Consider the following 25,862-nt stretch of genomic DNA (forward strand, 5'->3'; position numbering starts at 1 on the left):
CCTGACAGCAGAGAGCAGGGGAGGGGAGCAGGCCTTCATTGATCCCCTATTTAGATCCTCTTGCCTTGCCCATGGGACCCAGCACCCACATTGTATCACTGCCCCAGGTCAGTGATAGAGATATTATGATTTACATAAATCTGTTTAAGATATATATTTACACACACAATCTAACACAACAAACCATACATCTTCACATGGACATTCAATTTGTAATCTAATTCTTATAAATTATGCCTGCATTCCCAAGTTGTTGATGGCTGTATGGATTTTGATGAAACATGATGGCACTATGTACTGTTATTTATTCATTTGTTGAATTTATGAACTACCTCTCCACTAGAAGACCTGAGGTGACATGCAAAACAGATAATATAATACAGTAAAACAAACACCCCTGTACAATGTTCTCTATTATGTTTGAACCACTAATGACCAGGAGTTGAGCCTCAAAGCCAGGTGATCTTCACTTAAATGAAAGAGAAACTCACTAATAAATAGGCTAAGTAGATTACATTCTGTTTATCATACAAAAATACACTTAATATGTATTATTGATTTAATAAAAAAATACTCTAAAGGCAAAGGCACCTCTCGTTTATCTGCCTCATCATCCAATTCTCATTACCCTCTTTATCAACATCAACAGTAATATGCTCTCCTATAAACCTAATTCAATTTTCTTAAAGGTTATTCTCATAAATTAGAAGGACAATCCTCTGTTCTCTCACCTCAGAGAGTCCCATTTGGATTTGGTGGCTAAACCATGGAGTTGCTGTTCCATTTTCCAGCCCTTGCTCCTTACGGAGTCCATTTCAAGAGGTAAAGCAACTTGAGTATGATTAATCAGAAGCAATTTGCGGTAGTAGCCAATGGAAGGAGCACCACTAAGCATTTTTCAGAGATGACTAATATCCCAGGTAGCTGGCACCTGTATGTGAAGTGAAGCATCACGAACAGATGAGAGGTAATAGAGCTTACTGTGCATAAAATGTTATTGTTTCATGGAAATAGTGTTGAATAAGCAAGCTGGAAGTAATCACCCTGAGCACTCCAACCAACTGTATAACCTTTAAACTTCCCTGGAATCCCAGCAGAAGTATGAGATTGATTAATGTCCTCAGGAGTTTATAAAGTAAGGGTGCAATTTTGCTATGTAGCTTGAACAGATGCTGGAATTTTAACATTACTCTCATTTTTGAAACTGGGCATGAAGTTCCATCTATGATGACTCTTTAAAAAAAAAGTAGAACCACATTATAACACCAGATTGACTGGGTTGCCAATTTGGCCTCTGATTTAGTGACATCTAATGAAGAACAAGATGAGTAATAATGCTCAGAATGAGGCTGTGTCAGGAGCTGTCCAAAGCAGACATAGCAGCCTTTGGCTCTCTTTGTGTGGTTGCCTCATGTGGACTGCCACCATGACTACAGGCTGCATTTCCCTAGACAGTAAAGAGTTTCCAGTACTGAAATGGCTCCACCCACTCAGGCTGGCCATTGGCTGTCCACAACAGGAAGAAGTATTAAGGCTTCCTGTGCCAGAGTACCTTCTGATTCTGGATAGCTTTACACTGCAGCTGTAAGGGAGCTGTTGCTTCAGCAGTAAAGCACCCCAGTCTTCATAGGAAGACTTCATAGGAACTGAAGACTCCACCTCCATCCTTGTTTTCAGCTAGGCTCTGATCTGAGCAGTTGCTTACATTGGCTTCCTCTCCTCCTGAGTAATTTTACATTCAGCTAGCCAGGCACTTCACCAGCTCTCCTGAAGCTCTCACTCAGCTCACCATCTCTTCTGCTCTGATGACTCTGGTAGTGATTGAGCAGAGGTGGGAAGTCCATGAGAGTCATCCAGGAATTGGTGTAGATACCTCCAATGGTGCAGTAGATCCAACACCTCTTTGAGATATTGATGATGCAGATATCTGCTCTACCTTCAAGGAGCCCCCAGTTTCCAGTTCTGGCCAGAGCTGAATACTGAGACCAGGCTGGACTTTTGAAATGAAAGTCCCCCACACACTCCGCACACATACACTCACTCAAGTGTTGCTAAATACACATGCCTTGAGGTTGATGCAATCTATAGTGAGGGCCTTTCTCACACAGAGAGAGAAATGTTGTGAAAGAAGTTGGGCTGGATATTTGGGCCAGGCAGAAAATGTGGCTATATATAAAATGGACATCTTTGAAGATGTCACACTAAGTGGGCAAATTTTATTTGGGCGCAAAGTCCTGTAAGGCAGGTATGAGGCTCAGGGAGAGCAAAGCATTTTCTCAGGGAGAGCAAGTTTAATTGTGTAACAAAGCCACAGAAAGACCCTGTTGCCAACAGTTCAGATTGCCATAAACTATTGGCAACAGATCACATTTCAGTCACAACCTTTTGTAGATCCTGGAATCCTTTATAAACTTCCCTAAAGTCTCCCACACCAAACCCCAGAGAAACTCTTCTCAGAGGGCAGCCCCCACAGACAATTTTGTAATTCCCAACTCTTGGAACCTACAAAGGAGATGCTGTATATCCTCTTTAGACCTCAAACAATCCCACTGGACATGGTCGACTATTTACTCCACCCCACAGACCTTACAATTTTCAGTCAATTATCCCAGCCTTGTATTAGCCACCCCATAGAGCGCAATGCCCCACCAAAGCTGTAAACAGATCAACTTACCACTGCCACCCTTTCAGTTCAGCAACTATCAACCTGAGATTAGCCCTATATGGTAGCAATTAGCAGCACTAGGCTAATTTCTACACACACACACACACACACCTCTCTATCCTCCATCCATAGAAGCATGGGTCACTATCAGAGTTCAAGCACATATTCCAGCCAGGCAAAAACACTCAAGGAGGAAGTGAAGCAAGGCTGGTGAAGGGTGTGGTCTGAGGAGAATGGTACGATTCAGGTGGGCTGTCTGTGAAGGGTCCAAAATGCCAGGCAGAGATACCTAGAAGGCCATCTTTGACCCCCTAGTCTGAGGTTGCCCACCGCGATCTAACTGTTGGAGATGTTGCACTGGTGAGACTTACAAATTCTGAAAGGTTCTCAAGAATCTCTGTATTTAGCTCACACCTTCATGCTGATGATACATTTCCATTCCTCCCCTTCTCCTGGCTATATTTTTGTCTTTCTCATGCCATGTTGATGGAGTATTGGTAAGGTGACCCGAACAGATACAGGCAGGCAGGCACACACACATACACACAGAGGAATTCTCAAAACACTGTTTATAATACAACCAGTGGTAAGTGCTTGTTAAATTAAAGTGATTATTTTTGACAGTCCTGTCAGACTTTGATGATTCTCTCCTCAAAACTGAAAAGTCACTTTTCACTTTTTCTCCAGAGGCTAAAAGATACAGCATGGCATATTTGAGGAGTCTCGATTTAAAAAGAGTGGATACTTCATCATTCTGACATCAAAAATGTTCACTAATGCTGCATTGGAGGTGAGAGGGGGGAAGGAAAGAAAGGGGTTGAGTTATACTTCCTTTCTGCAAGTGATGATTCTGATGGTTTATAGGGCACTCTAGGCTCAGCCATGGTTGAGGTCATACTGCACCATGGTTGGCAGCGAATGAAGCATCTACACCATCACTGCTGCTGAAAAGATAGGAGATTACTTAACAGATAAAAAATGGATGATAATTACAGATCTAGGAAGCAGTCTTTTACAGTCTTGGAAGGCTTCATTCCCTTCTGGGTAGCCATCAGAGGATCACATGCTAGTGGGGTGCAGGGCCAGAGGCAAAAGTAGGTGGGGCAACGAAAGCGAATTTTGCCTTTGAACAGCAGGGGATTTTCTTCACATCCACACCCCTCTCAAGTCTTCTACTCAGGCAAGCAAGAGGCATGATCAGAGTTCAGAGACTTTCTGGTTCCAACAGACTTTTTAAGATAACAACTCGTTTTGTGAGAATTTTTTTTATTGCTTTGTTTTCTTCGTTTCTGTGGATTGTTCTTATACACACTGCTTAGAAATGTAAATAATCAAATGGTATATATGTCTCTTAAACACACATTCCGGCCAGGTAAAAATGCTCAAGGAGCCCTGGGGAGAGTTCTGAAAGCCATATAGAGATGCCTGACTGAGGAGCTCAGTCAGCAGAACTGACACCAGTCAAACATATGCTGGTGTAAGTCCTCAAAAAGTGGCGTTCTGGAGAATGGCAGAAGTGGAGTGGGATGGGACAGGGAGAGGTTTACATCTGTCCCACACCCTGTTCGTCTCAGTTATGTGACCTAGATCAAATCCTCAAAATTTAGGCCCACACTCACCTGCCAGCTCAACTTGGAATAGGAGTAACTTGCACTGATGTAAAGGAATGAAGGGTGTGTGTGGAAATGATGTCTTAAAAAATACTCTACAAAACAGGGACCAATTGCACACCTGTTGGCAGGTGAGTAATTGAAAATAACATTGTGTTTAATATTTTCTACACTATAACAGTCCCCCATTCACTAGCCCTGCAGAAGCTAAAAACTGCAAAAGAAGAAGTGAAGGGTCTTTAATAGCCAGCCAGGTCCTCTGGGAAGTAGCGGTGGGGTGGTGAGGACTTATATCACTGCACCTCCAGCCAACACATATAAGACCCAATTGCTTGCAAAGACAGCTGACTCATCAGGACCCAGGGAGCGCTCCAAGGCCTTGGAGGTACACTGAGTACCTTGGATTCCTGCCATGGGCTCTTTCCTTGAATTGCTGATTCAGACTATTTACTTGAGATCTTGATGGGGTCACTGCTGGGCTTCCTAAGTGAGTCTCAGTTTCTCACAATATAGGACACATTTCTTCCATTAGCTTCATTCACTGGGTGAATAATAATAATAATAATAATAATAATAATAATAATAATAATAATAAATTTTATTTATATCCCGCCCTTCCCAGCCAAAGCCGGGCTCAGGGCGGCTAACAACAATCAAACAATCAAACTATCAGATATTCACACATTCTAAAAATATTTCATTATAAAAATCAATTAAAATCGAATTAATGGCAACTAATTAAGCAAGATTCTGTGCAGGCTGCCAGAGGAGGGAGTCAGGCTGCGCCCTGACCAAAGGCCTGGTGGAACAACTCTGTCTTGCAGGCCCTGCGGAAGGATGTCAGGTCCCGCAGGGCCCTAGTCTCTTGTGACAGAGCGTTCCACCAGATTGGAGCCGCAGCCGAGAAGGCCCTGGCTCTAGTTGAGGCCAGCCTAAGCTCTCTGAGGCCTGGGACCTTGAGGATGTTATTATTTGCAGACCTCCAGGAGAGGCGGTCCCGTAGGTACGAGGGTCCTAGGCCGTATAGGGCTTTAAAGGTTAAAACCAGCACCTTAAACCTGATCCTGTACTCCACCGGGAGCCAGTGCAGCTGGTATAGCACCGGATGAATGTGATCTCACAGCGAAGACCCCATAAGGAGTCTCGCCGCGGCATTCTGCACCCGCTGGAGTTTCTGGGTCAGTCTCAAGGGCAGCCCCACGTAGAGCGAGTTACAATAATCCAGTCTGGAGGTGACCGTCGCATGGATCACAGTGGCTAGGTCAGGGCGAGAGAGATAAGGGGCCAACTGCTTAGCTTGACGGAGATGAAAAAATGCCGCCTTTGTTATAGCTGTAATCTGCGCCTCCATAGATAGGGAGGTATCGAAGATTACACCCAAACTCTTAACGGACGGTGCTGGCACTAATTGCACCCCCGCAAGAGATGGGAGTTGCCCCCTCAATCCCATATTGTCCCGCCCCAGCCAGAGGACCTCTGTCTTCGAAGGATTTAACTTCAACTGGCTCCCACGTAACCATCCAGCCACAGCTTCCAGACATCTCGCCAGTGTGTCTGGGGCCGAGTCAGGATGGCCATCCATCAACAGATAGAGTTGGGTGTCATCAGCATACTCATGGCAACCCAGCCCAAAACTCCGGACAAGCTGGGCGAGGGGGCGCATAAAGATGTTAAAAAGCATCAGGGAGAGAATCGCACCCTGAGGCACATCAAGGAGTGGCGCAATGACAATTCCCCCCCGAGCGCCACCCTCTGTCCCCGACCAGAGAGAAATGAGCGCAGCCATTGAAGGACTGTGCCTTCAATGTGTAGGTGAACACTACATAAGTGGTAACTTATCAATAGTTAGACATAAGGAAGGATGCATAAAACTGCTTGGAGAATGTCTCCATCTTAACAACTCTCCTTTTGCTTTCCTCAAAGTTCCTCAAGCAACACGAGGTTAAAATACTTCTTTTTATATTCATGCCAATGTATCCATTGTGATGGGCTGGAAATGTTTTCCCTAAAATGCTTCATTTGTGCATTGAACTGTCCAATTCTTTCATTGAGTGCTGTTTCTTTCTCCTTACTACATTAATCACGTTGATGGTCCCAACTATTCAGGGATCAAGTAGCTCAGCTGTGGTCAGCATGGTGTCCTTTGCATGCTTCCAGCATCCCTCATGAACTCGGTGGAGAGTAAGGGGGGGCACCATGTAAGAGAAATGATCAGGTCATTTTCTCAAGAGCTACTGAAAAAGTATATACAAAAAGGGAGCTGAGCATGGTCTTCAAAATTTGAGAAATTTTAGCTCAAGCTTAAGAAAGAAATGCTGTTCTCAGATGGAACCAGAACTTCAGAGGATTCTTCTTTACAATGTCAATGCTTTAAAGAACAAGTTTTCTCCATGCTGAGAATATGGGGACGAGGGGAGAGGAGTGACCAACCTCCTATTGTATTGACTATCATCTTCCTTGTAATTACTTTCTGCAAAAGCTAAATCTATCTACTTGTCTGTTTCCATTCAATGAAGGATGTATATGGCCGTGTGTCAGGACACTCGCCACCACCTCCAATCCTGCTAGCTGATGGTGATAAATGCTTGAATCAAGAATTTCATTTCAATCCTTCTATTCGAAAATGTTAGCAATCCCACAAAAGCTCCCAATCTCCTTCTTTTTAAAGTGAATCAGCCTTGATCTTTTGATTTCTAATGCATTATTTTTATGTACTTCAGATACCAAGCGGTGGAGGGTGGGGAGAGGGGAGATGCGCCCTGCCTTCATTTACTGTCATTGGAAAAATTGAGAGACTGGAATTTAATCTCTCTGGCTCTGCTACGACACTGGGCCCCGCTATCATTGCTGCATTTCATTGTTTGCACTGTTTAGAGCTGCAAAACGCTTCATATTACCAATGCAGTCCCAGTACAGAGCAATTTTCCGCAAGTCAATAAGACACCGGCAGTTTGAAACAGCAGGGATTCGGAGCCTGCGGAGAACAAGCTCTTAGCACAATATCTTCCTTGATTTACTGCAGCACAGAGAGTGATGGATAAACAGGATACAAATCTCATGAAAACGTGGCAAGACCTCCTTTTCTTTGGTCCTCAGATTATGTCTAAAAAAACAACACAGGGCTTTCTGAACAGAAGGTCTGTAAGGGTTGGCCAGGTGAAGAAAAAAACCTTCCAGTAATATCAGTGGCTAGGAGGACTGTATGACACCACATAAAGTCCAGCTTAAGCCCCTGACATTTACATTGCAATCATAAACTCTTGGGATGAAAGGCCCTCTGGTTTCAATAGGACTTCCCCCAGGTCAGAGTGCATATGATTTCAGCCTCAAGGATCTATTGAAAAATCAAACCAACCAACCTGTTTTTGAAAAGATACAAACCACTCATAGACCAGATAATAGAAACAATATTTTTAGCTTAAATTCCTCTCTCCGTTGATCCACACTGAACAAGGAAGTAACTACAAGCAGTGGTTGCTCATTGGGGCTGGTAGGGCAGAAGGCAGGAAGCCAAAGCAATAGGTGGAACCAGAACCAAGGACAGACAGAGTCACCTGGTTCTAGTTTTGATTCCATCCTTCTTGCTGCAGAGTTCTACAAGAGCACCATTGAGACGAAGGAGAAGGAAGTCACTCCTTGAATTGGATACAAGTAAGAAGGTAGGCAGGTGGGGACTGTGAGGGGAGACTGTGGTTGGTTGGTTGGTTGGTTGGTTGGTTGGTTGGTTGGTGGAGCAGTGCCCCATTTGCCCTGATGCATCAGCCTCCATTGGACACAAGGCTCATGTAGCCCTTGTTTTTGCCTTGGGTTTTCCACAGCAAATCATTAGGAAATGTGATTACCCCCCCCCGCACCCCATCTTGGTTCTAATTTTACCCCCTTTCCCAGTCACCATCTTGCCTATCCATATTCAGTTCAAGGTACCCTCACTGTTAGGAGCTGTAGTGGGTGTAGGGATGGGGAAATCTGTCAACTTCAGTTTCCCTCATTTTCTCATTTTTCCAATATCCACATTTCCACTTAAGTTTGCAATTTAAAAAATAAAGGTCTCATGAAAACTCATCAGTGTTTTGGTGTGGATTTATCCTAGTACCTACACTTTGGCATGTAATTTTTGGGCAGGGGGTTGTTACACTCATGTTCTTTTTGTGGGTCTCCTATAGGCATCTGGTTGGCCACTGCGGGACTAGATGGGCCGTTGACTTGATCCAACAGGTTCTTACATTCTTAATGTTCTCAATACAGTTCTTCTTTGGGGATTGCTCCCCTTTCCAGGGCAAATATGGTTTGCTGTGATAGCTCAGTTATTGCCAATGAATTTTTGCCACTGAGGTCGCAGTCATTCTCTCTGGTGCAGTAACTCAAGATACCCTTGAGTTCTGGCCTGCCTCGTGCCACATCAAAGCTAACCCTTCTGGTTTCTTAATCCCCTGCTGTCATGTCACAGACATTTCTCTCTCCCCATTCACAATCACCAGGGAGCAAGCCTGCAGAGAAGCAACCTTTCCAAGTTTAAAAAAAAACAACACAACATCTTTGCCAATCTGCATTTTCCTTCACATATTAAAATGTCAAAAGTTATGTTCAGCAGCTGTATGACAACAGATGGCAAAGGCAGAATCTAGGTGCTTTGTAGAGCTGCTTCTTGGCTGGGAAATGCAAAAAGCTTAGTAAATATACTTTGCACTTAGAAAACTAGTGGATCCCCTACTTTTTAAAACAATGGACCTAAAGGTAACTGAAGCGTAGATGTACCAAAAGCTTTCTGTCCCTTTACTTCCACCGATATATTTCTGCCTTCCTCAACAATGACATTGTATATTTCAGGGATGGGAAACATTTGGTCCTCCAGATGTTACCAGTGGGAAAGTGCACGCAAGAAGGTCTTCTCCAACACCTGAATAGGTGTAGCCAGAAAGAGACTTCCTCCAACTCAGGGCCAGTTCAGGTTAACCCTACCTGGACATAAAATCATAGGGTGGCTACTGTGTTGTTGTTGTTGTTTCCTTTAGTACCCTACATATTTATAAAATTGCTGCATATGTTGTTCTGTTAAAGCTAAATACAGTGGTGGCCCTAGTTCACCCAATATCACATGTCTTCTTTCATTATTCAGGCATGGGTTTGAATTGTGGCTCAGAAGTCATCCTGCTTTTCTTACCACAAAGTATTTGATGGTGGCAGGGGTTGGTGCAAAATTCTCACAGAAACCTAAAGCTCATTTTATGCACCAACAGTGAACTCTGAGGGGCCTCTTGTGCTATTTTATATATATAGCAATTTTCTGATCTTAAAAACTGGTTTTCTATGGAAAGTATGTTTGCAAATGCACATTTTGGCTACTTCTGTTTGGTGATGATCTGTTGTTGTTGTTGTTGTTGTTGTTGTTGTTGTTGTTGTTGTTGTTGCTGCTGCTGCTGCTGCTGCTGCTGGAGACGGCCAGGGCCCTGTTCTCTCTGGCAGACCAGGTGGAAAGAGGCAGGGGACAGGTCTTCTATGACTCACAGCCAAGATGGTCTCAGTGAGAGTTCAGTGGAACTTACCGGTACTTCATTGAGGTGGCTGGTACCTATTGGGACAGGTAGGGCAGGAGTCAGGAAAGCCAACAGCAGGTGGCACCAGAACCAGTGACAGTTAGAATCATCCAGTTTGAATTTTGTCCCCATCCTCCTCCTTCTTGCTGAGTTCTGCAAGCACAATATGGAAACTAAAGAGGAGAAACATAGAAAGCTGACTTATCCTGAGTCAGGCCATTGGTCTATTAAGGTCATTGCTATCTATACTGGCTGGCAGCAACTCTTCAGAATTTGAGGCAGGGGGCATTCCCAGACCTACCTGGGGAGACTGGGGGTTGAACCCATACAAATCTGATGCTTGGTCAATGAGACAGACAGTTCCAGCTCCTGGACTGGTTGTAATTAGGAAGGTAGGCAAGTGGGGGCCAGCAGAGGGCCATAGGTGCCAGCTTCTGGGGCCCCAAGGCACTTCGGACCCCCAAGTGGTGTATTTTTTAGGGGGAAGATCCCCTCAACGTTCAGAGGGTGTTCAGCTCCACCCCTGACTCCTCACAATGTTGAGTAGGTGATGTCACATTTGGCCACCTCAATCATCTTGAGAAGCTGGTGCCTCTGCTGAGAGCACACTCAGGTTGGTGGGGCATCCCTCAATTTTCTCCCTTAGGCCAACCTCCATTGATAGGACTAGATCAGAAGCCTGCTTTTATGCATTGCTGAAGAGCTTACATCAGGGGTGGGACTTAAAGGTGAGCGGACTAATGGATAATACGACTTCTACCCTTGTACTGTAGGCTATATTCCCACCACACCAAAACCAGAGGTTACTAAACATGCAGACAAGTCAAAGGCTTGACCACAGTCCAAGGATACATTCCAGTGGGACAAAAGCATTCAAGGAGGCAATGGCACAGAGCCAGTAAGAGATGTGGCCTGGAGGGAAGGGTGTGGCCTGGGAGAGTCCTGATGGCCACAGAGAGAGCCTTGTGGGGCTGCCTCCAGGCCCTGGGCCTGAGGTTTCTCCCTCTGGCATATGTCCATACCACATTGCTAGGGCCTTATGCTTTTACTTTTCGTTCTCCTTCTGCTACACTAACATATTTGTTTTCCATCTCTGGGATGCTTCAGGTCTTTGAGAGCATCATTATAGAAATATTTAATCAAACTCTTCATTTATTCTGTGCAACATTTGGCACTGTGGCGGCAATGGATGTAACTCCCCCATAAACACTTTATCTGGCAAAGTGCATTTGTGTATGATCTTTGATAGCTTATAAATAATCAAAAATCATGTGTCATATAGAGATGCTTGCTGGAAAAAGGAATTTGCATATATATTGTAGTCTAGTGTGACTCATTTGGCCTAATCTTTCACTAATGCTAGAAGATAGGAGGAATAATAAATATATCCCTTATGCTGGTTAGATTATGTATTGAACTCATGTTTGGAGATAATGGTCCTGGGAGGGTTAGCCAAGGAATATCTTGTTCTTGAGGCTTCCCATCTTGTCTTATTCCATCACTGCATTCAAATGCAGAGTCTTCATTTCTCTGCCACTGTTTTGCACAGCTTCGGTCTGCCTCAAGAGGCTCCTGCACTTCCTCTGCCTATGCACGCAATTGAAAATTCTGCACCCAGTAAATACTGGAATATTTTCTCCCTCTCTCATAACACTAGAACTCATGGGCATCCAGTGAAGCTGAGTGTTGGAAGATTCAGGACAGATAAACAAAGTCCTTCTTCATGCAGTGACTCCCACAGGAGGCAGTGATGGCCACCAACTTGAATGGCTTTAAAATGGCTCTGGACAAATTCATGTTAGTGACTACCAGCCTTGGTTGGAAGGAGTTATGCTTCTCAACACAGTTTCTGGAAATCACGGGAGGGGAGAGTGTGCTTGTACTCAGGTCTTGTTTGAGGTCTTCCTACAGGTTGGCCACTGTGAGAACAGGATGCTGGAGTAGATGAGCCATTGACCTGTTCCAGCAGGTTCTTCTTATGATTTTATAGCTGTTCCAGCGATGGCTAGCCTCCTCAGCAGTCCTTTCACATTTCTTTCTTCTCCTTAAGTCCCAAAAACATTCACCATGGGCTCCAACTTAACCACTTTTTATGCCTTGGAATATCCCTGTGCAAGGTCACCCAAAAGCATCTTAACTGCCCTCCCTATGAAGCTGTTCATCTCAATGAGTAAAAATAAATAAATCTAGCACACATCATACACACACTCTCACACATGCCTATTTGAAAGAGAGGGGTGTTTGGTTTTTTTAACTAACACAGTCTTCATTGGGAACTCAAATGCCTCCCTAACCTTATCTTGCCTTGCCAGGACATCTGTAAACATTCTGTACATGCCATTCATTTTCTATTAAGACAGCAGACTGTACATTAAATAATCAACTGCCCTCCAACCTTGATAAATAAAGCAGCAAAGAACAGCAGACTTCTTTCAGTGACCTTCCACCGCAAGCTTTCACGTCTCGCTTCTATACTTGGGAGAGATCTGTCTTGGCAGGAATTTGATGCTTGTTTAACAGTCCGAGAGGAAGGGACAAAAAAAGAGGGAGCATGTGAGGAGTGGTGGTGGAGGAACAGAATTAGATTTGTGCTCTTGGAAGCAATTTGAGCAACAACCGCTAACCCAGGCTTCACATTTTGGAAAGCCTGATGGGCCTTGAATGGGTAGCTATTTGTCGTATCTTGGCTGAAGCGAGCACTGCCCTTGTGGGTCTCTGTTGAAGTCATTAATAAAGTGTCTGCAAGCACTATTATTTTCCTGTTAAGCTCTGGGGCTGACCTACAGGAAGCAATGAAGAGGCAATGACAAATCTGATTGACCCACTCTTGATTGAGGGAGCACATGCTCTGCCTGCAGAATGCCTCGGGTTTGGTCCCCAATGGCATCACCAGGTAGAGCTGGCAAAAGACTGTCACACGCAGGAGACTTTCCCAGCCCAACTTGCAGGTGCCATGTATTGAACCCGGGACTTTCCGGACAAAAAGCATGTGCTGTACCACTGAGCTATGGCCCTTTACTATAGCCAGATAGACCAATGATATGACTCAGTATAGAGCACTTTTCAACTTCCTCACTGAGTGTGGTGTGGTGGACACCTACAGGAGAGAGGGCTTTTTGAGTAGTGGCGCCCCACCTGTGGAATAATGTCCTCTCCAAAGAGGCTCACCTGGCACATATCTCAATGCCATGTTTGTATCAGACAATTTACAATTTGTTAACTTTCAATATTTATAGTCCACACCATAACAAAGTGGTGCTTTGTTCACAGGATGACTCACAAGAAGACGTAAAACAATTTAAAATTCACAATGGGGGGGGAGTATAATTACAGCACACATAAAAACCCCTATTGCAAAGAGTAGAAAAGGTTTAAAGCAAAGACTTCAAATAAAAGTCTGGGAAAATAAAAAAGGTAATTGTCAGAGAGCACCCCCCAAAATCTTGCCAAGGGCCACCCTGGAGTGCAGCAGTCATATAAATGACAACACATGGGCATTTAGGCTGTTCATTTTCAAGGGTGGAAAGCATTCCACAACAGCCATGTAAGGTAGGCTAATACTTTAATCCCTGCACTGCAGATAGGAATGAGAGAATGCTGGCCTGCTTTATCATACAGTACTTTGAGCCAAATCAGACATGCCGAAATAGCATGTGGCTCATTCTTTCTTCGACTGAACCACTTCAAAATGCAGGGGAGGCATTGTTCATTTGAATGATCCATGATGCTGGGAGGGTGGGGTGGGTGGGGAGCCATTGATACAAAAAAACATAAAGGATATCACTACATTAGAAATTTTCCCCTGCCAGAATGTTTGTTTGACATGGTGAAATATTCAATATGTACCCCACATCTCCTTTCTGAAGTGGTATAGTAAAAAAAAGGGCCCTCCCACTCACTATTTCTGTACACATGAACTGGACTTTGATGATTTCGCTCTGGATTTGAACTGGTGACTCCCTAGCTTACAGGCTTAGCCATTACTCTACACCAGTTCTTGAAAGTTTCTTAAAAGGTCAGGAAAATGTTTAGAATGTAGAGATATATAATATATCCAGAGGGGAGAAAACCTAAATGGTTTCCTGAATCTCTCACTGATGAAGCAAGGTTATTTTCCCTCTTATATCTTTTCTTTTTTTGTCAGATTAGCAGCAAAGCATATGACTTTCAGAGTCACCTTATTTATAGCCCGATAAATCCTCCTGCTTTGAGGAATGAAGCGGGAACCCAGGGGAGAGACAATTAAGAAAGTTTCCCCCCTCTATGAACATCCCTGGGGATATATTTTCACTTCAGACAGAAGTCACAAAAACAGAGGCAAGCCCCCCTCCTCAATTTTTTGTTTGTGTGTGTCCCCCAAGCCACTGCCTCCCACACACACTGCAATGTGCTCAGCAGGCAGTAAGGAAAGGTGGGTCGTGGGTATTTTGATGCACAAATTGGCCAGGATTTTCTCGGCGTATGTTCCCAACACTCGGGCATTTCATGGTCACCAGCACCAGTTGATTAAATGGCACCCTGCAGAAAGCACACAACGATTTCCCCCTCCTTGCCCTGCTAGCGCAACCATAATATTAAGAAGAGCCTTTGGTGGCCATGTTATTTTTTAAGACCTCACTCTATCCTGGATCGACCCGAGTAGTATCCAACAGAGAGAATTACATCTTATTGCCTGCATCCAAGAAGGGCAGGAGAGGAGAGAGAAATGCACCATTATCTTTATCGTACAAGGGAACTGGTCCTGACTCTCGGCTTAGCTACAACCTCACCTAGTGGCTAAGCCCCAAGCTGAATGGTAAGTAAAGGTAAGCACTATTATCCAGTGGGCAATAGCAGCAAGGAGCACAGTTAGAAAGAGAACAAGGCAGCAGGGCTGGGTGGCTGGGGTTCCGCATTCAACAACAGATGAGCAATTCCTGATTGAACAGGTTTGCTGCTTCAGCTCCACCTTTTGCTCCACTCTCTCCTTTACCAAGTCAAGTCAGTTTTTCATCATGGCGGGATGGTGTCAGGGACAAACCTGAGGTCTCAAGTTCCCCAGAGGGAGGGAGGCCTGGGAGTGGAAGATGTGGACGAGGTGCCTGAGGGCGAGGGAGGCAATGAGGAGAGAGCGGTTGGAATAAGCCCAGAAAGGGCTGGGGTGACGGAAAGTTCACAGGGAACACAGGGGTTAAGCTCAGGCTCAGAATCAGGGGAAAAGATTGATGACTGCCCTCAAGAGGCGTGTGGAAAAGAGAAGGGTGGAACGATGGGGAGGGAGACTTCGCCATTTTATGAGCTGTTGGAGGGGCAAAGGCAGGCCTCAGCAGAAATCTGAACTGAGTGGCTCTGATGGATGGGACGCCCACAGCTCTGACAGGTGGGGAACCTCTGACCCTAGGGGCCAAATGTGACTCTCTAGGGCTCTCGTATCTGCCCCTCATAACCATCCTCAAGCAGCACCTCATCACCCCAGGCCACCACCCCACTCTGGTCCTACTTTGCACCCCCTTGAATATATTTGCCTGGCTGGAATGTCTACATGAACTCTGATAATGAACTCTTGCTCATCTGGAGGGAGGAGTGTGTGTGTGTGTGTGTGTGTGTGTGTGTGTGTGTGGAACTAGCCTACTGTACCTTTGCACTCATTTACATTCCATAAATCAGGCATAGGCAAACTCGGCCCTCCAGATGTTTTGAGACTACAATTCCCATCGTCCCTGACCACTGGTCCTGTTAGCTAGGGATGATGGGAGTTGTAGTCCCAAAACATCTGGAGGGCCGAGTTTGCCTATGCCTGCCATAAATTTACATTCATTCATCTGTTACAATCGCAAAAACAGGAAGCATTTTTACCAGTGCTGTTTTTCTAGAAAAAGAGGTGCTGGAATTTGGAAGACCAAAAGTCTGTCCCTTACTGAGCTAGATGGACCAATGGCCTGAGACAGTATGAGACAACTTCCTATGTTTCTCTTGCCACTTAAAAGTGGCTGTGTGCATGTATGCTCCTAAAGGGAAGGGCTGTCGCTCAATAGTAGAGTATTCACACCGGCATGTGATGAAATCCCCGGGCTTTGTGAAGGAGGCGCCAGGGCTCTGACAGTTGTCAGTGGGAAAGTCTCCAAGCTCAAGTGCACTCTGCCCTCCTGAGGTTTCCAACAACTGGTATTCAGCAGCATACTGCCTCCATAGAGGCAGAACATAATGTTCATAATGGCTAGTAGCCACTGACAGCCTTGTCCTCCATGAATTTGCCTAATACTCTTTCAAAGCCATCCAAATTGGTGGCCATCACTTCTCCTGCGGAAGTGAGTTCCATAGTTTAACTATGCACTGCGTGGAAAAAGTTCCTTCTTTTATCTGTCAACTTCCAGCATGTTCTCTTCTTAGGACCCATCCTATTCTTCCCATGTAAATTGTTGTAATATTTTAATATTGCATTGATATATTATTTCAGCTTGTCCTGTGATCTTATGGTGGAGGGAAGGTAAGAAATCTAATAAATGAATGCAGGTAGCTTTCTCTTGTTTCTCCACAGCCCTCTTTGGGCTACAGTCCTGCTGACATCACCAAATGAGTATTCTATTAGAAGGATGTGATTTTTCCTTGCCATGATCACCTGTCATTGGCATGGGCAGTTGTGGAGGAAGTGCCCTGTGTAATTATGGTAGGACACAAGCTTTTTGTGTTTGGTGAGATCCAGTGCGAATTCAACTCAGAGTAGACCCCTTGAAATGAATGGACACAACATAGGCCCATTAATTCCAAGAAGTTGTACCCAATCCTACCCATAATAGACCAATTTAAATTAATGAACCTGACACAATCCTGTGAGGATTGAACTGCCATTTTTTGTTCTCTGTCTGGGGATAGGCTACCAAGCATTTCATCCTTGTTGCCAATGTGCCTTTTTTATCTTCCATTCTTTGTAAACCTTCCCCCCCCCCTTACTTTGCTCTTGGGCATTTTTTAAAAAAGCCAGTTTGAAGGCTCTTTGTGTGTACAAAGGAAGCATGGATATTTGAAACAAACAAAGGAACAAATGAATATGTAAAAAAAAAAAAGTTGCATGCTCTGAATTTATGCCCAGAAAAACTTCATATATTTAAAAGGGGGAACGTAACACACTTCAAAGAACCCAAATATCAAGTTTGTGGCTTTTAAAATGTGACAGAGTCATAGATATCATGAACCACAACTTCCTAGAAATTGTCACTAGATGGCATCTGATCACCACACTTGAAATCTCAGCATTGCATTTTTCTTTGCCGTCAACACATTTCTGTCAACATGATTCTGTGTCTCGAAAGGAAGGAAACCAGACTTTTGGAAAGACAGGATTCTTTTCTCTTTTTCTTTATCCTTAACCATTCATTAGTATCAACTTGGCAAAAAAGACAATTGCACAAGCAACTAAAGGAAAAAGTAAAGGACCCCTGGATGGTAAAGTTCAGTCAAAGGCGACTATGGAGTTGCAGCTCTCATCTCGCTCTCAGGCCAAGGGAGCCAGTGTTTGTCCACAGACAGCTTTCCTGGTCATGTGGCCAGCATAACTAAACCCCTTCTGGCGCAATGGGACACCGTGACGGAAGCCAGAGCACACGGAAATGCCGTTTACCTTCTTTTCGCAGCAGTACCTATATATCTGCTCCCACTGTCAGGATCCAAACAGAATGTGCAGAGAGTAGGGATAAACAAACCACACTTTCAGTTCCTGATATTTCCAATTTTAAGTTCAGTTCTCTACGTTCCCACACTAACTTGTCCTCGCAAATTATTATTATTACTGTTATTAAGGTTGTTGATGATGATTATGTTTTTGCCACTGATGGCTCCTTTGGGAGGAACAACATGATTTAAATTGAATTATTATTAGTAATAATAATAATAATAAATGCATATGTAATCACACTGTGCAAGCAATTATAAATAGAAGCATAGAGGGGAAGCTATATTTCAAGCAAAACGTGCCCGAAATCTGTTTCCATGGCACGATTAACTAAGAACGAAGGGGCAGATTGGATTGGTTAGCATTTTAATGCAAATTTACCTAATTTACATTTCCCAAACCTGTATGCAAACTGTAACACAACTATCTTTCAAAATTCACACTTTTCCCAATTTTAGGATGCCATTATTCAACCCAAAATATTTACAAAAAAAAGGCATGTATCAGAGGAAAGTGCATAAAAATGCAGAGATCTGTGAAAGTAATATCCAAAAATTCATATCATTAGAGAAAATTGCTTGCAAAAATGTGTGTACTGGGTAAAATTGTGTACAAAAATCTGCATATTGGGAGAATGTGCACTCAGATTCCCAGTTTAGCATCTGGACTAATGGCATTTACTGAACTCTGATAATGCTGGCCTGGACAGAGGATACTAGGGTGGTGGTGGGAGTGAGAGTGTGTACAGAAAGGAGCCTACTGTGCAAAAGTCAAATTCACACATTTTGCTGTGCCCAGTTTTGCTTCTGAATTTGCCCACCACTGACGTGTTTCCCCTGGAACGTTGGAAATGTGGTTCTTGGTATGGGGAAGAAAGAGATGGGTACATGAAAGAGAGGGTTTTATCCAACATTAGCCATATTCGGAGCAGACTCACTAAAATTAATGAGCATGACTTACTGAGGCTGAATAATTTCCATGAGTAAAATGCAGTTGACTAGAATCCAGAGAGTGCTGTGTGCCTGTGTAAGTTTTTGGTATCTATGCTGTATATACATACATGTATGTTATCCATAGGACTGGCATAGGGCCCTACAAGAAGTGTATTGACTAAAAAAAAGTTAGCCACCCCTGCACTACAGGTTATTGCAGTCTACAGGCTCCCAACATACTACCAGCCTAGCTACATCTTTGACCAAGTTTGTGTTTGTATTTAGCTTCTGACACGGGTGGTTTGGGCTTCCTGTTCCCATTTGTGCTCTAGTGCAGTTGACAATGGGCAACTAAAGAGGTTAAAAGCAAGCCCATGTTGCATGCATGACACACTAAATGTGCCTTGAAACCTTTTCTGACCAGACATCTGCCTTGCTAGACCAGAGCAAATGCCGCCTCTCCCTTGAAGACGCATGGCCAGGTAATTTCAGGTAGCTTGGTATCTCATTTCCATTCAGATCACAGACTGCACTCCTGCAGCAATTTTATTTCTTGGAAAAAAAAAAAAAAAAAACACAGCCAAAAGGAGAAAAATCATTATTGCCTACATTGAACTACCTTTAAGACTTCTCCCATCCAGCCAAACTCTTTTCTCATAGTCTCCTGATTAAACAAACAGACCCAAGCGTGATTGTTTCTTGTTATCCAATATCAATATTTTGCACAACTTTCAGAAATGGGAAGGAAAATAAGGGCACTTTAGCAGAGGGCAAAACACTGCAATAAATAGTGATATAATTTCCAGACATTGAATGGGAGCCATCACAGCCCATTTGGCTCTAGAGGGAGATTGAATGCCACTAGAAGTATTAAGGGTTTGTTGTTTTTTTCCAGAGGGAAGCGCCACCAAGTGATTTGAAGCCTGTCTGTCTACTTTTGCCTGTAGATATGGTTACCATATCATATATACTAGAGGCAGGGAACCTCAGGCCTAGGGGGCAAGTGTGGCCCTCCAAACCTCTCCATCTAGCCCTTGGGACCCATCCATGCCCTTGGGATATATCCTCTCTGCAAGTCATGCCCTCCTCAGCCCTGTTTTGCACTCTCCTCAAGTATTTTTGCCAGGCTGGGATGTGTCTGGGAAACTCTACTAATGTCCTTTGCATGCCTGGATGGAAGACAGAAAGGAGTGTGTAGCACTCCTATACAAAGCTAAAAAAATTAATTTGCTGCTCTGTCCGCTTTTGCCTTTGGCTCCATCCACCACCTGCATGTGGCCTTCAAAAGGCTGCCCAGAAGGAAATGCAGCCCTCCAACAGAAAAAGCATTGCCACCCATGATCTACTGATAACAGACTCATTCTCTGAGTGTGGAACTTTATCTAGCCACTTGTTTTAACTAGGCACATCCCTCTGTTTGCTATGTTTGTGAAGGGCTTTCTACAATGGGGGTCACACAGCTGAGGTTTGTGTCAGAAGAGTAGGGAGAGAACTAATTTTAGGGGACTCATTATTTTAACACAGGGATATATATTGCCTTGTTATTCCTGATAAGGATACCAAAATGGGAAATTGGAAGAAACTTAAAGGCTGTGCTTGGGCAATGCTCTCCAAACTGGGCTGCTGCAGGGGGTGGTGTTTTTTTCTGGATTTTGGGAAAACTCTTGCGAGACCTGGAATCCCAGCACTCTAGTCTGCTGCGGGCTTTGACTATTGCAAGGGTGAGGGCCCTCTGCCCAGGGGCCAAATGTGGCCCTCCATGTTTCTCTATCTGGCCCTCAGAACACCCCTTTCCAAGCCACACCTCCTACTGGCCCTGCTTCTCACTTTCCTCAAGTGTTTTTGCTTGACTGGAATGTGTCCTCAGACTCTGTTCATCCCACTTCCTTCCTGGGATGGAAGATACTGAAGGGTGTGTGTAGAAACTTCTGACTGTCAGGCTTCAGGAAATCCGATCCCTCCCACGCTGGGCAGCCAAGAATCAGATAAACAAGAAGAGCTCTAACCAAGTCTTTTATTCAATATTCACAACGAGAGTCTTAGAAAAGGTGCCTCTATTTCAGTAATGGCGTTGCTCCGAGTCAAGTCCCATCCCCTCCGTCTCTCCTATTCTACATCATCCCTGCGTCAGCCGATCTGCGCTTTCTGCCTCTGAGCTTTCTGTTCTCCTACTCTCAATGTCTGCCAGGTCCTGGAAAAGGGGAGGGGTCAGGAATGCTTCTAAAGACACTGAGTCTGTTAGCTGTCTCTCCCCTGGTGTTGCTGCTTCATCCTGTCCCTCTCCCAATATTTCCCAGCTTCTGCCCTCTGCAGCCTCTGAACTATGACTTTCTGGAAACCACTGTTGTAAATCTATACTGTTCTCCTTTTCTTGGGAACATTAAGGAGGAGAGGGTGGTCTCCATCATTCCTCCTCAGTCCAGTTCCTGACACTAACATACCATGCAATTGCAACATTTGCATTTTAAGCTCTACCTGCTTTTACCTCTGGCCTGCTCATCACCAGTATGCAGCCCCTGGCAAGTTGTCCAGAGGGGAATATGACCCTCTGGCTGAAAAAGGTCCCCCCACACACACACACACACCTGGACTATTGATTGGGTTGAACCAGCACTAATCCAAATCCCTCTTTGGCCTGCCCTGCACCAGCTGTAAGAACATAAGAACCTGCTTGATCAGACTAATGCTCCATCTAGTCCAGCATCCTGTTCTCACAATGGCCAACCATGTGCCTTTAGGAAAACTTCAAGCAGGATCCAAGCTCAAGGGCACTCTGCCTTTCTAGCAACTGGTATTCAGAAACATTGCTGCCTCTGATTGTGGAGGTAGAGCATAGCTTCCTGTTAGGATTCCTGCTCCATGATTGCAGTCATGGGGTTGTTGTCTTTCACATGACGACAGCCATCTAGTTCATGGTGAAATGCAGTGGGGCCTGAGGGGTATGTAGGCAGGAACACTTGCAGGAGAAAGAGGGCTGGTAAATGGAACTGTCTTGGCTCTAGAACCAAGAAAGTACATAGGCACAGAGGAGGCTGTTCTATTGATGCAAATGGGACAACTGTCCCCATCAAGCTCAGTCTGCCCTCAGCCAGCCCCCAGTTTCCTGCCTTCATACTTTCCAGCTGCCCAGGGTTGCTGCCTCACTGTCAGCTTCCTCTTCCCGAGTCTGCAAAACTCAAAAGGGAGGGGGAGGGAAACAAAACCAGAATGAGTTGCTTCTGCCTGTCATGGGCTCTGGCTTCGCCTACTGTTGGGCTTCCTGCCATCCACCCTTTCAGCCCCAATGGGTACCAGCCTCCATTGCACAGGAAGGTGTGAACAGGCAGTTTGCAACATGCATAGTGCAATTTCAACACCAATGAAATAGTTTTATACCAACTTGAGCCAAAGGCCATCAAGTCTTTAATAAAGCATTTAACTGCTGCAAGAGGGGCAGAGGGGGATTATCAGTATTATAAAATGAGTTTGATCCCACTTTAATAGGTTTTTAAACTAGAGCAGCTGTGCCAGGAAGAGAGAAGGGGGAAACAGAGTCTTTCCCTTGGTGGCAAGCAACCAATTTCTCTTTGATCAGAGCACAAGTAAGTGCCACTCACAATACAGAAAACTTCCAGCAGCAAGCTCCTGTATTAGATTGGATGTGTGTGTGTGTTATGTAAATTGTAACCGCTCATTAATGCCTGTTTCACAAGCCAACTGACTCGCTTGGTAGCTCTATGAATTCATGATCAGTTGTAATTCACCTCCAGCGTGGTGTGAAATAAAAATTGAAGACTGTCTGCCAAATGAAAAATGGGAATGGATGAAAAATGGGTTGTAGCCCGACAGGCACCACAGGGGTTGATTCCCTTCTAAGGCAATGAACTTCTGAAACTCTCTCTGGTCTCAACAGAGCACTTTGGTGATCAACAGAAGAGGTGTCATCAGTGTGGAGATGATATGCAGTTCTAGGTCTCTGCAACATTTGGATCAGAAGAGGCCATGCAACCATGCAAGCCCTGGATTAATGTCTGGACTCAGTGTTTGGCTGGATGAGGGTCCACACACTTGAGTCTGAATTCTGGCAAGACAGAGGTGTTGTGGGTGTGTGGTTCCCATATAATCGATCCAGTGCCACGGACATGCATTCATCCTCTGTACATTTGTCTAATCTAATCCCTTTCACTTCTCAAAATGATAATCGCAAAGCTGTTCTAAATCAACTCCCTTTTTGCTTTTCTTCCAGAGACTGGATGTTTACCAACATCACTCTTCAGGAAGCTACAGAATCATGTCTAAGGCACAATCCCAGCAATGACAAAGATGCCAGTTTCATCTGAAGCCAAATGAAGAATGGAGTAGGACTGGATGAGAGGGAATTGCATTATTTTCCACCTTACTTGGATGCTTCCTGCAAATCCACCTGTTCTAAAATGGCCCAGCAATCAACCCTCTCTTCTCTTGTTGGCTAGCAGCCTGAAATTTTCCTGTTGCATATTTCCTATCTCAAGGATGGTACAAATCCCAAACTTAGAAATTATTTCTTTATTTATTTATTTAATAAAACTTATACATATACCACTTGCTAGGGGGGAAAAAACCTCTCAAAGCAGTTAAAAAGAAGAAGAAAACAGTGAAATGATTGGGGGGTGGGAACAGTTAAAACCAACTAATTAAAACCTTCAACAATAATTAAAACAATAAGCTAAAAACCTGATTAAAACACATGCCAACAGTCTACATGTCTGGATAGGCTTGTGTAAACAAAAATGTTTTTGTGCAGGTGCTGAAAAGACTAGTGAAAGGGCCTGCCTGGTTTCAATAGGCAGGGAGTTCCAAAGCACAAGAGCCACCAAATTAAAAGACTGATTCCTTACAAATGCAGAATGAGTATCACATGGCATCTAAGCGCCTATGTGCATGGATCTAAGTGGTCAAGTGGGCATATATGTGGGGTAAGGTGATCATGCAGATAAACTTGCGTTCTCAGCAAACAGCATTCAGAGGCAGACTGCCTGTGACAGGGGTGTGGGTGGAGGGAATGTCTCCCCACAGCCAACGGACTGCACCAAATCAGATCTGTTCTACTGCAAGTGGGCAAGGTCAAATGAGCAAAAGATAGGTTTAATGTTTCTTCTTTACAACCTAGTGACGTAGGATAACGTGCATAAACTACTGAATATCAGAGCACATTATTTTCTCTCTGAAACCACCATTTTCTGTTCTCTCTCTCTCTCTCTGTGTGTTTTAAAACCTGCTTATTTTCATCCACTGCCTCTGCAAGAACAGTGTCAGCAGGATTGCACCCAGATGTTGGCGTGGCTGATGTGCATTCAGAGGAATTTGTGCTGAATACCAGCTATCAAGGCACACTTATTATGCAGTACACAAAATCTCAGGAGGAGCAATACAATCTCTGCAGCTATCAGTTGCTCCACACGGTCTCACAATTAGATTTGCCAGGACAGCAGAGGCTAGCTTGTAACTTATTTGGGTAAGTAGCATCTTTTCCATGAGAGCAACATACGGCGCGGTGATGTCCTCCCTGGCAAATCCTGCCTTCGTTAAGGCTGTATAACTGGAGAGCATCCATAGATCACGCAGTTCCAGCATGCAGAACAAACCATTAGCCTATCCCTGGGGTTTGAAAAGGCCACGGTCCATCAAAGTGCCCTCCCCATCAGCATTATATCATTTTGCAAGACATGTCCCTGCTGTGTTGTGATTCAGTCTTCTGATGACAAATACAAATTCCTCACCGCCTGTCCCACTACACCAGTGGACAGCTGAGGACATAGTCCACCCAAACAAAGCACCCTAAGTAAGGTGCCCAAGTCATCAGCCTCTAAACACCACCCCAGCAGTCAACACACAACGCTGCTTCTGCCCTTGGGTGAGGACGAATTTGCCACACCCTGGGAAGGAAGACACTAATGTTGTTTTTTTGCAGGGAAGAAGGCAGGGATGCTATGTGGGGGATGATTACAAAGGGGAAGGATCATGATTTATAAGCCTGTGCCACCTAAAACTCTTCTCTCTCTTCATGAAACCTTCTCAGGGGCGTAGCTAGTTGCTCTGGCACCCAGAGTGGCAGGGGCGGGGAGAGCCCACAGAGTCTGCCTGGCGGACGCAAGCCTCACGCTGCTGTTTCAGGCAGCACGGGGCCCCAAGCCACCGCGTCACTCCCAGGAGAGATGCGTGGCTTGGGTGCACTGCAGGCCAGGCCCCACGGTAAGTGCCCCCCCCCCCCGTGGTGTGCCATTTTGTCACCGCCTCAGGGATGACACCTGGGGCGGGCCCCTCTCCCCGCACCCCCCTTCCTACTCCCCTGCACCTTCCTCCTTCCCTTTGCAGTGGGGGCTTGGCTAGTCACCTGTTTGGGGACTGAATATGAATTTTCTTGGGGTTGTCCCAAATGGCTTTAGTAATCCTACTTTGCATTTACTTCACACTGCTGGGGATTCCTGTGATGTGTGTTTTCTGATTTGGTCCAGGCAGGATAGAGAATTTAAACCAACAGGTTAACTGGTGTTTGGCTTTATTTGCAGATCCACTAAGTTATATTTTCATAAATATAATCTTTATTACTATAACTACATGTCTAGTCGTAATTAATGGAGGTAAAGAGCATCTTCTGTCCACAATAAATGATGTTATGGTGAACTCTCAGGCATAGGCAAACTCGGCCCTCCAGATGTTTTGGGATTACAATTCCCACCATCCCTAGCTAACAGGACCAGTGGTCAGGGATGATGGGAATTGTAGTCTCAAAACATTTGGAGGGCCATTTGCCTATGTCTGCTCTGAGTCAATCTCCATTTTGATATATATTTAAAAAGCAACTCTACATGGGGATTTCATCAAACTCATAAAATCCTTCCTCTCTGAGTTAAAGCACTGGCCTTCAACTGGTGGTAGAACATCCACTACCAGGCTGTGACTTGGTTCAAGATAGGTTGCAACAGCAGTACTACCACCGTACAAATATATAGTAAAAGAAAGAAAGAAAGAAAGAAAGAAAGAAAGAAAGAAAGAAAGAAAGAAAGAAAGAAAGAAAGAAATGGGACCCCAAAGTCATACTTGGGTTAAAGTGGGTTGCTGGTCTGAAAACACTGACGACAACAGAATCAAAACACTATTGTGGCTGGTACAGAATGGAAGGAATCAAAGCTGTACCTTTAACATCAGCGATCATTGGTCAGTGGTTATTGTTGCCCTCCCAATGAGATCCAGTCCTTGGCTATTTCTCACGCACAGTGTTGAGGAGAAGGGTAAAATGAATGTACACATCACTTCAGTACTTTAAGTGGCACACACATGGGCATAGTCAAGTGGGGCAAGGGGCAGCTGCCCCACCCCAATCAAGGAAATCAATAAAAAATACTTAACTAACTGAGGTTCTTCCCCCCCCCCCACACACACACATAAATCCTGGCTACGTCCATAGTGGCTCATGCATAAATTCTCCATCAGATCCAAGAACAATATAGATGA

The 25,862-nt window shown here is 44.5% G+C and overlaps 1 protein-coding gene across 17 annotated transcripts in view; it reads right to left on the reverse strand.

Moving 5' to 3' along the window:
• RBFOX1 (RNA binding fox-1 homolog 1) overlaps positions 1-25,862 on the reverse strand; it is a 1,459,852-nt gene that overhangs the window by 1,296,697 nt on the left and 137,293 nt on the right. The window lies entirely within an intron of this gene.

Source organism: Podarcis gaigeae (assembly GCF_964106915.1).
Source record: "Podarcis gaigeae genome assembly, chromosome: 14".
NCBI classification, from domain to species: domain Eukaryota; kingdom Metazoa; phylum Chordata; class Lepidosauria; order Squamata; family Lacertidae; genus Podarcis; species Podarcis gaigeae.